The following is a 10553-nucleotide window of genomic DNA, read 5'->3' as shown; positions in this document are numbered from 1 at the left end:
GAGATGCCTTAACACCTTGGCTTTTCAGTCTCTGGACCTCTGAGGCAGAGCCTGATTTTCCTCCCCAGAGGAGGATCCCTGAGGGTATCTCTTGTTCACTGGGAATTACCAAGTTCCCATAAAGTCAGGCAGAAGTCATCCCAGCTATAGAGGCCACATGAGAATTTGAATAGTAAATTGCCCATTTCCTTGTCTTTAAAGCTAAACAAAAGTGCCCTAACCTTTGGAATCAACTGTAATATTTCACCCGTGGTGGGGTGATTTCTGTATAATGTATGAGTGTGTGGATTTCTTTAATTAAGAAATTAGCATTTTTCCAAGTTTGGACTTAAGTGTATCTTGATCTATCTTAAGAAAGCCAGTGGGAGGGGGGTGCCTGGGGAGTGCCTGGGTGGCTCAGTTAGTTAAGCTTCTGCCTTTGGCTCAAGTCATGATCTCAGGGTCCTGGGATTGAGCCCCACATCAGGGTCCCTGCTCAGTGGGGAGTCTTCTTCTCTCTCTCCCTCTGCTCCTCCTCCCTCCTCCACCCTCCTTGTGTTGTCTGTCTCTCTCTCATAAGTAAATAAAATCTTTAAAAAAGAAAGAAAAAAAAACCCATTGGGACCCCAAGCTAGTTTTTGCAAGTCTCCATTCTGTCTAGAGACGAAGACTCAACTAAGAGAGATGATTTTAATTTCCATGTTGTTAAGGAAACGTTTAGGGTCATTATGTACTTATCAGAAGCAGTTAACAATTGACAATCACTGTAATTGTTCAGCGACTTTCTGAGAATGAATCTAACTGCCTCTATAATACCTTTGATCATGCCATTCTCTAAGAATGGAAATGATTGATTATTCTATTATTTGACCAACCAAAACTCTTGACAGGCAATGTCATATATGTGCCTTTTTAGTCTCTGGTCTAATGAAAAGCTTAATTAAACCAAAAGGGAACTTTCACAAATGAGTGCTTTGGGACTGATGCAGAAAACTTTAAGAAGTGTGTGTGTGTGTGTGTGTGTGCGCGCGCGCGCGTGCACATCTGTCTGTGAGTGTGTGTGAGTATCTGTTTAACCAAAGCAATTTGGACCAGCTAAAGAATCCCTTGACAGTGTTAAACCACACAATAAATTAGAGGGAGCTGTCTTCTGTAACTTCATGTGAGTGATATAAGTATATTGACAGCAGAATTGAGCCTGTGGGATGGGAATGTGATAACAGGACACCTTACAGTAAGATGCCTGTGATTGCAACATTTTAAATGGAATGTTTAATTACCTTTGGCTCTCTTCCTTTTCTAATCTCCCCTCCCCGATCCTTTTGGCCCAGTAGGGAGATAACAATAACACAATGAAGAATATTTTAGAGGAAAAAGGGAAAAAATAAAAGCCCTTTAAAACACACACACACAACAAATTAGCACATTAATGCTCCAAACACAAGTAAAGCCCATTATCCTTTTATATTTAAAATCAGTTTGCCTTGTTATACTTGACTACTATTTTATCACAAATAATCACCTCAGTTTGGTGCCTTCTGTGTTTTTCAATCCATTGCAACTAAACTCCCACTTAAGATTTTAAGCAAATGCAAAATTCCATCAACTTCTTGAGAGAGAGAGAGAGAGAGAGAGAGAGAATGTGTGGTCTCATTTAGTGTTAATGGAATTTCATTTTAAGCAATGTTATGGATATTCTGATTTGCTAGTTTAGTCACTTTAAGTGGGCAATGGAAGCTCAAGGATGTTAACATAAAACAAATCAAACATGACGGTTTTTACTATGCTTTACACTGATGTTTAAAGTCACAGAATAACATCCTTTAAATTTTGACAAAAACAATTCTCATGAGAACTTTGTTGTGTATGGGTAAGACAGCTGACCTTTCAGGGATATTCACTCTCAATATTTGAGCAACCAACATATGACACAAAAATATCCACTGCCAGTTCACTCTCATCTTCTGCAAATTCCCCTCCAGAGGTTCCCCAGATCCTAATGAGAGGCAGTGATGCTGAAACTCTGATAAATTCCATGGGCCCCTGAGGCTCAGTGACTTAAAAACATGGCTGTTTCCTCCAGGCACAGTGGTGGAAGTGACAGCAGTTCTTCTCTGTCTTGACCAGGATAGGACTGTGTTAATTGCTGAGAATCCTACTAATCATACTGTTCTAGCTTAGAGTATTTATGGTCTTTCAAGTCTCAGTTGTGTAAGGAAGTTACCTGTTTCCAGCTTCATCAGCCATGTGGCCAGCCCTTTCCAGAAATGAAAATGAAGGATGTTTTGGGGAGGGGAATAAAGGCTGTCTCTTGGGATGTTTCAGAAAGGCCATGAAGTGCATGAACTTTGACATGTGCCCTAGAAAGACTTAGCCTGATGTTCGTCTGGCAGATTCAAGGTCTGTTGCTCACAGGTCTCTCTGCTACTGTTAACTTTTCTAGATAGAACAATAGAAATGAAGCCAGTTCACAGTCTTTACTTGCCCTGACTCCAGACTCGAGTTTGGGATTCAGATAAAAATTTCAAAGGCCCTTCCTATTTCTAAAGTTGCTTACTAAGGAATATAAGATAAGTTTAAACATGTGATTTGTGTTCCCATAATGACATATTTCTATCAGAGGTACAATGAGACAGGAGACAAAGCTTTGCTGTGCTGTGACTTTGGATCTCAGCTTCTTCCCCTGTAATATGAGTCAGTGAGATGTCATGGAGACGTATGATGGTTCATATTATTGAAGAAGAAAGAGTGGCTGGTGCAGTGGGCTGACAGCCAGGAGACCTACACTTCATTTTGGTCCTAGAGAGCTGGCTCTGGGTCTTAGGAGGCTGCCTCATTTCTCTGAACTTTTTCTTCATTTTCCAAAGTGAAAAGCTGGAACCAGCAGAACCAGTCTCTGCTCATCTGGTGACTTTTTGTTACCATTCTTTATCCTGCTTGAAAAGTCAAGTTTCTGAGTCCTTACTGTTTTCCAGTGGCCGGAGAGGTTTAGAGCAGCAGGGTTTTGGAGTCAGTTGTGTCTGAGTTCAAGTTTGGGATTCACTACCCTTAGCAATATGGCAGTGGGTAGATACTTAGCATCTCTGTGTCTCTGTTTCCTCATACATGGAGATCATGATGATGTTTTCTCATAAGACTGACATAAAGATGAAACTTAAATTAATAGAAGCAAGGGACTTAGTACAGTGCTGACCACATAGCAAATGCATATATTAGTTTCTTGGGGCTACCTTAACAAATTATCACCATTGTAGAGGCTTCAAACAATACACATTTATTATCTCACAGTTTTCTAGGACAGAAGTCTGGCATGAGGGCCAGCTGGGTGGCTCAGTAGGTTAAGCATCTGCCTTCAGCTCAGGTCATGCTCTCAGGGTCCTGGGATTGAGCCTGGCATTGGACCCCCTGCTCAGTGGGGAGTCTGCTTCTTCCTCTGTCCCTCCCCCATTATGCTTACTTACTCCTTCTCTCTCAAATAAATAATCTTTTTTTATAAATATTTTATTTATTTGTTTGACAGTGAGAGAGGGAACACAAGCAGGAGGAGAGGGAGAGGGAGAAGCAGGCTTCCTGCCGAGCAGGGAGCCCAGTGCAGGGTTTGATCCCAGGACTCTGGGATCATGACCTGATCCGAAGACAGGTGCTTAATGACTGAGCCACCCAGATGCCCCCAAAATAAATAATCTTAAAAATGAAAAAAAAAAAAAAAGAAGAAGTCTGACATGGGTCTCAGTGGGCTAGAATCAAGCTGTTGGAAGGGTTATGTTCCCTTTTGAAACCTGTCATGAGCTAAGTTGTATCCCCCAAAATTCATGTGTTGAAGACCTAACCTCTAGCATCTCAGAATGTAATTGTATTTGGAGATAAGGTCTTGGAAGAGGTGATTATTTTAAAATGAGGTCGCTAAGGTAGGTCTTAATCCAATCTGGTTGATGTCTCTCTAAGAAGAGGAAATTTGGACATCTGGAGAAATGCCACGGATGCCTCTACACAGAGGATGGCCATGGGAGGACATGGTAAGAAGACATCATCAGCAAGTCAAGGAGAGAGGCCTCTGGAGAAACCAAACTTGCTGGCCATTTGATCTTGGATTCCCAGTCTCTCGAACTGTGAGCAAATAAATGACGACTGTTGAAGCCAGCCCAGTCTGTGGAATTGTGTTATGGTAGCCCTACCAAACTAATGCAGAACCTCTGTGGAAGGATCTACATCCTTGCTACTTCCAACTTTTAGAAGCCACCCACATTCCTTGGCCTGTGGCCCTCTTCCTCCTTCTTCAAATGCAGCTGCAGTGGGTGGAGTTCATCTCACTTGGCTACACTCTGACCTTCTCTCCTGCCTGTCTCTACTTACCAGGACATTCATGATTAATTACTGTTAGGTCCATCTGGATAACCAAGCATTGTTTCCTTATCTTATGGTCAACCAATTAGCAACCTCAAGTCCCTGTTTGAACTTAATTCTCCCCTGTCATGTAACATAATATATTCATAGGTTTCAGGGATTACCATGTGGACGTTGCAGGGGGACACTATCCTGCCTACCACAACATTTAGTAAATTTTAGCTGTTGTATGGAATGGAAATTTTGTCCCAGCTTGGCTTACTTTACTGACTTCAGCACTAGAATGGAAATTACCAAAGAATTAAATTTCACTGAGTAGAAACTGGGGAATCATGCTCATTTTGTAGTTTGTCTTTGCTTCCTCCAATACAGCACAATCTTCTGCTGACATAGGACTCCTGGTGCAGAGAGTAAGTGATGTTCCAATGAGCTGGAATTTTATCATTCTGATTCAGCCGATATTTCTAGCAAACTGTTGACCTAGTACTGTTTACTCAGGGGTTTTTTAGTCTTGGTAGAGTGGCAATTCAAGTCAAAATTTGTCATGCCATTTCTCACACATCTGCTCCTTTTACCTTTAGAAAAGGAGGTTTCAGTGTTTAATGGGGGCCCAAGGTTGTATGGTTTCCATTGAATATTTGGCCTCAAAAAGCTCTGACTGTAGAAACAACAAGCTCGGATTGTAGAAAACCTGATGTTTGTAGTCTTCAAAAGTGCTACCAGTCACAAGTGACAGAAAGTCAACTAAAAGTGGCTTCATCTGAAATGGGAAGTTATTGATTTAGTTCATGTAACTACAAAATCTTGAATGGATCTGAGTCTGAGTTTGATTAGATGCAGGTATTGGGCATATTTGACTGCACACTATTAGGATTAGAGTCTCTCTATCACCATCTCTATGCTCTGTTTGCACCTACATCGGTGTCACTCTGGGGAGAGACTGCTCAGAACTCTGGACCCTTAACAGCAAGCAAACCCAGTGTAAATCAAGCTCTCCTTTCTCCAAAATTCAAGCCAAGTCCTTGGATTGAGTTTTCTTAGATCAGTTTAGGTCATGAGACCACCTCCAAACCATATCAGTCTGACCAGGAGATACAGTGCAATGCTTGGCTAGGCTGAGGTCAAGGGAAGCCTGGAGGTCTGGAAACTAGAGGAGGCTCAGCTCCACCCCAAATACATGGATGGAGAATGATAAGAAATTATTCCGAGGGAAATAAAAATGACGTTCCCAAAAAAGGAGTGCTGGATATGCAGAATGCAAACATAACCGATGTCCATCTCAGGTGAGTTTTTAATCATTACTCTGGAGATTGGAGTTTGTTATGTCTTCTGTCTTATTTGGGCCCCAAGCGTCCCCTGCTGGACACTGGACAGGCTCTCCCAGAAGTGTACGGATTTGGGGACAAATGACACAGACACCAGAAGATGTAAAATAATGTTTATTCACATATAAATAGCCCAAGTGATTTCCTGAGAAGGGCTCAGATTCTATTCAGAATGAAGCAAGAAGCAGGGAGAATCAGCTGGCTTTGGAGATTTTTGGAATTTAAGGGATAGGGTTGGTATAAGGTTTTCCTGTAAAGATTGGGTTTTGAGTAGTGTGAATTTCCCTGCCAGGGCCTGAGCTTCCTTATGGACTTGCCCAGATGTGGGGCAAATCATGAATGGGAAGGGATGGGGTTTGAAAGTTATCAGTGTCAAATCTCAAAAATGGACTTAGACTCATGATTATACTTTCTTATTCTACTTTGCAAGGGAGAGGGGGAACCATAGAAATCAAGGGTTTGAAATCATCTACCTAAACAGGCTTTGCCTCCTGGTATTTGTTTCTGATCAGTTTTGAAAAGGGAACATGTGGGGCGCCTGGGTGGCTCAGTGGGTTAAGCCGCTGCCTTCAGCTCAGGTCATGATCTCAGGGTCCTGGGATCGAGTCCTACATCGGGCTCTCTGCTCAGCAGGGAGCCTGCTTCCCCCTCTCTCTCTGCCTGCCTCTCTACCTACTTGTGATCTCTGTCAGTCAAATAAATAAATAAAATCTTAAAAAAAAAATGAAAAGGGAACATGTGGAAATTTTCCAGGCCACTTCCTGTTAGTGGGTCATAGAGTACCCATGGGAAATGGGCATGCTTTGCACATGTAGGTTTCAAATAATAAGCAACATCAATATATCTTTTCTCAGAGGAAATAGTTATCATGGAGATAAAGCAATAGACAGGGCTAAGCTCTGGTGACTGCGTGCTTGGCATGGTGCTAGGAATGATATTTACAGAGATAAATAAAGCATAATATTTCTGTCCACAAGGAACAGTTGAGGTGGTGCATGAGATCAATGCACAATTCCTAAGAGCCCCTAAGTGTGAGTGGTCCTGCAAGTTACGTACAAGTGGTGTAGGAGGTGGTGACACATTACTTATGACTGAGGACGTATTGCTACCAGGGGATGTTTTAAAAAGGTGATTTTTGATATGATGCTCGACAAGCTAGAAGCATGCTGATGGTCTAAGACTAGATAGATACAAGAGGTTAAAAAATTATCAATCATATGACCATGCAAAAGAGCAAACTAATGTACTCCACATCCTGATGGAATCTCACAGGTAGTATGATTCCATGCATATGAAGATTACAAAAGTAATCTATGAGAATAAACACGAGCAATTATTCAGGGTAGAGGTGGCTACTGACTGGGAGCAGACACAAGGTAGTCTTTGGGAGGTGAGAGAGGAAATGTAAATGTTCTCATCTTGACTTGAAAGGGGTTACGAGGGTGCATATATGTAAACAGTCATAAACTGAGTTTTAAGATTTGTCATTTAGCTATATGTGCATTTTGCCTGAATGGAAAGGGGGAAAAAAAGAAAGAAATAGCCTAACAGTGCAAACCATACTTATGTGCATGTGGAAGGCTGAAGAAGGGCCCCTGAAAGATGTCCACATCCTCATCCCTAGAACCTGCGAGTTCATTACCTCAGGTGACAAGAGAGACTTGATAGATCATGATGATTTTGAGGTGGTTAAAGTGGGGAGTTTAGCCTCGTTTATCCAGGTGGGTATGATGTAATCATAAAGGGGCATTGTCATAGGGAAGCAGGAGAGTCAAAGGTCAAAGAGGGAGATGGGAGAATAGAAAGAGAGGTGCTGGTGATGATCTCTGAAGATGGAAGAAGAGGCCATGAGCCAGGAGTACAGGTGGTCTCTAGAAGCTGGGGAGAAACAAGGAAGCAGGTTCTCCCTAGAACCTCCAGAAGGAACGCAGGCCTGCTAAGACACTGAGTTTAGTCCACCAAAACTGGTTGACTTCAGACTTCGGATCCACAGAACTGTAAAATAATAAATTTATGTTGTTTAAATCCACCAGGTTTATGGTAAGTTGTTACAGCAGCTGTAGGAAACGCACACAGTGCAAATTATTTAGCAGGAAGAGAATTACACCTGTATGCTATTTTGAATCTCAGTTCCTCTTCGTAACTGCCCTTTGTGGCTGATACCATTATTTATCATCATTTTGTAAAGGAAACAGGCTCGGACAGTCAGGTGTCCTCCAAACAAAAGAGGTGGAGAAACCATGATTTGGGTGCAGACCCCAGAGCTCAAGGTTTTCATCAGTCAGTTTTGCCCTTGCCAAGCAGAAGAGGCAAAGCAAAGCAGCAAAGCTGCAGAGGTCATTGTTTGGAGGAAACCAGAGTGCAGGCCGTGCCCCAGGAGAAATTCCATGACTTCTTTTCTAGTGGGCATGTTCTGCCTGCAGAGCTCTCAGCCTGGCCCCCTCCCCAGTCTATGGCCATGAGGGGGACGGTATGGATTTGTCAGGTTGCTATAAAAGCTTTGGTGACTGGAGATTTGTTTCAGGACCATGACGAGCAGTTGAAATATTTCACTTGTGCCCACTGGGCGTCACATTTCATGAAGATGGCATTAACTAAGTTCACTAAAAAATAAGTCTCTCCCTGAATGTCCCGTACTGAACTGCTGCTGTCACTTGTATTCAGGGAAACACATGTATATGTGTGTGGTTTTTTTAGGGAGTTATACCAACTTATTGGCCCTGTCTTCCCAAATCCTAGAAGTCTACCAGACCCACCTTTATTTTCCAAATGGGTAGTTAGAAGATGGTTCGACTGACCTATACACAGAATTACATCAAGTAATATAGGAGCCAAACCTGTGATGCTGGTTTCCGGGGCTCCACATTCAACACTACTGAGAATAGGATATGACTTGTCCGGCTAACTGAAGGAAGTGTTCATTTTTCTCTAAGCCTCTTGAATATTTTTATCAGATCACACAGTGAATGGCTCTGCTCTCTACTTTGCTCAAAGAAACACACTGATTCGGCTGAGAGCTAATAACAGAGGGCTAATAGAGTACCAGCTCCACCTCCTACCAGCTGTGTGACCCCTGCAGGCCAGCACCCTTCAATAAATGTTGTGTACCTGAAACCCAGAATGTTTCTACTCTTCTAAACCCCGAGAGGATGTCAGATCTTTAAAGAACGTCAAAGATCATCTAGTCCAATTTCTACGTTTTCTAGGTGGAGAAGTTTGGCCAGGAACAGGGGTGAGTGGGCAAATGGCCAAGAGAGAAGTGGGTGACCATTCCAACTGTATGGACAACTGTCAATGCAAGGTTGGCTGATCATGAAAAAAAGCATTACAGTCAGAAGCATTTCCGGTAGACTATTAAGATCTATGATACGGTAATCATTTGAACAACTATGGTTATTAGTCTTATTTGCAGACACAGTGTTCAATTATGCAGAGCATTCAAGTGCAACAGTCCCATGGAAATTTCTCAGCCATCAGTGCAGAGAGACTATTTTAAATGAATATATTCAGTGGTTTCCTCAGACCTACTTACCATCCACAAGAGACCAACTTCCCATGGAAAAATCAGTTCACTACAAGGGGAGGCATGGGAGCTTTAAAACACTTCTTATTGCAAGTAGCCAAATAATTTTTTGAAAAACAACAACAACAACAACAACTTACCTTCTTGCCTTCCAGGCTGTTCAGAAGGCTTATGCAAATCTCCAAGTAAGCAGAGGTTAGTTTCTTGGCCTTGTCCTAGGGAGCATCCCTACGCAGAGAAATCAATACCTCATTATCCATGGAGCCCTCCTGATGCTCACAAGCTGGTTTTATGTATTTATTAGCAATGTGAAGGGAAGCAGACCTAAAATAAATACTTATAAGGAGACCACAGCACATCACGCACACATACCCAATTCAATAACTACATCATACAGACCCTCCTCTGGAAATCTCAGAACTCAAAATATTCTGTTGGATTTCAAACACTTGCCAAAGACACCACTCTCACTATTAGAGAATTTTGCTAAAATTCTCCTTTTTCTGGTTGTGTTTTCTCACATCTCTGCTGTGGACTGTGACTAAGCCAGGGCCTCTCTAATGAGTCTTGAATGAGGCCTCTTCCCATGGGGAGCTTGTCAAAGCTTAGGAAGGTTTAACCATAGAACAAAAGGACAGGGCATCCTACCTGGGACCTATAGGATTTTTTTTCAAAATGATTTCAGACTGGCCTAAGTAGTACAAGGGGGTGAGGGATAAGGCTTGGGGTTGGCCTCTCAGTTGAACAAAATGCATTCTACTGATGAATGTGTCTTCAGTGAAAGACCAGAAGGCGAAGCTCTGGATTTGGCTTTGTGTCATAGGGTGAAGGGTTTTCTGTTCCCTGGGCCCAGAGTCTGAAATGATAAGCTTTCCCAGCCTGTGCACTCAGCTCAAGAAAAGACTCTGAAGCCAGAACAGAAAAACTAAAAAATAATAAAATTGAATTTAAAAAATTAAAAAATAGCCATTTCTGCAGATTCCTGTTAGCCTAGAAAGGATTTCATTCAATGAGGAGTCCATGAGTGGGACCTCTGGTGATACTCCTCAAAATAGATCTGGATAGTCACACATGACCTGTCCTTTGGATAAGCCCATGCACAGATTTTAGAACTACCTTTACCATAAAGATCACATCTTTTTATACCTTCATATGTTCCCTCTGTCATCCTCTAGGCTTGGTCTGACCATTGCATTAGGGATTCTTGAGGTTTTCTTAGCAAATGAAGAATGGTGATAGGATGTCTCTTATTACCCAGGAGCTTGTCCACCTTATGAATAAATCACTTAGTTTGGGTACGCTAGTATAGCTTTTCAGTCCTGGGGAAAAGACATGGGAATACTTACTCTACTAAAAACTTTTTTTTTTTTAAGTTTAGTTGA

The sequence above is a fragment of the Neovison vison genome, chromosome 6 (assembly GCF_020171115.1).
Source record: "Neovison vison isolate M4711 chromosome 6, ASM_NN_V1, whole genome shotgun sequence".
NCBI classification, from domain to species: Eukaryota; Metazoa; Chordata; class Mammalia; order Carnivora; family Mustelidae; genus Neogale; species Neogale vison.
This window is presented reverse-complemented; position numbering follows the sequence as displayed.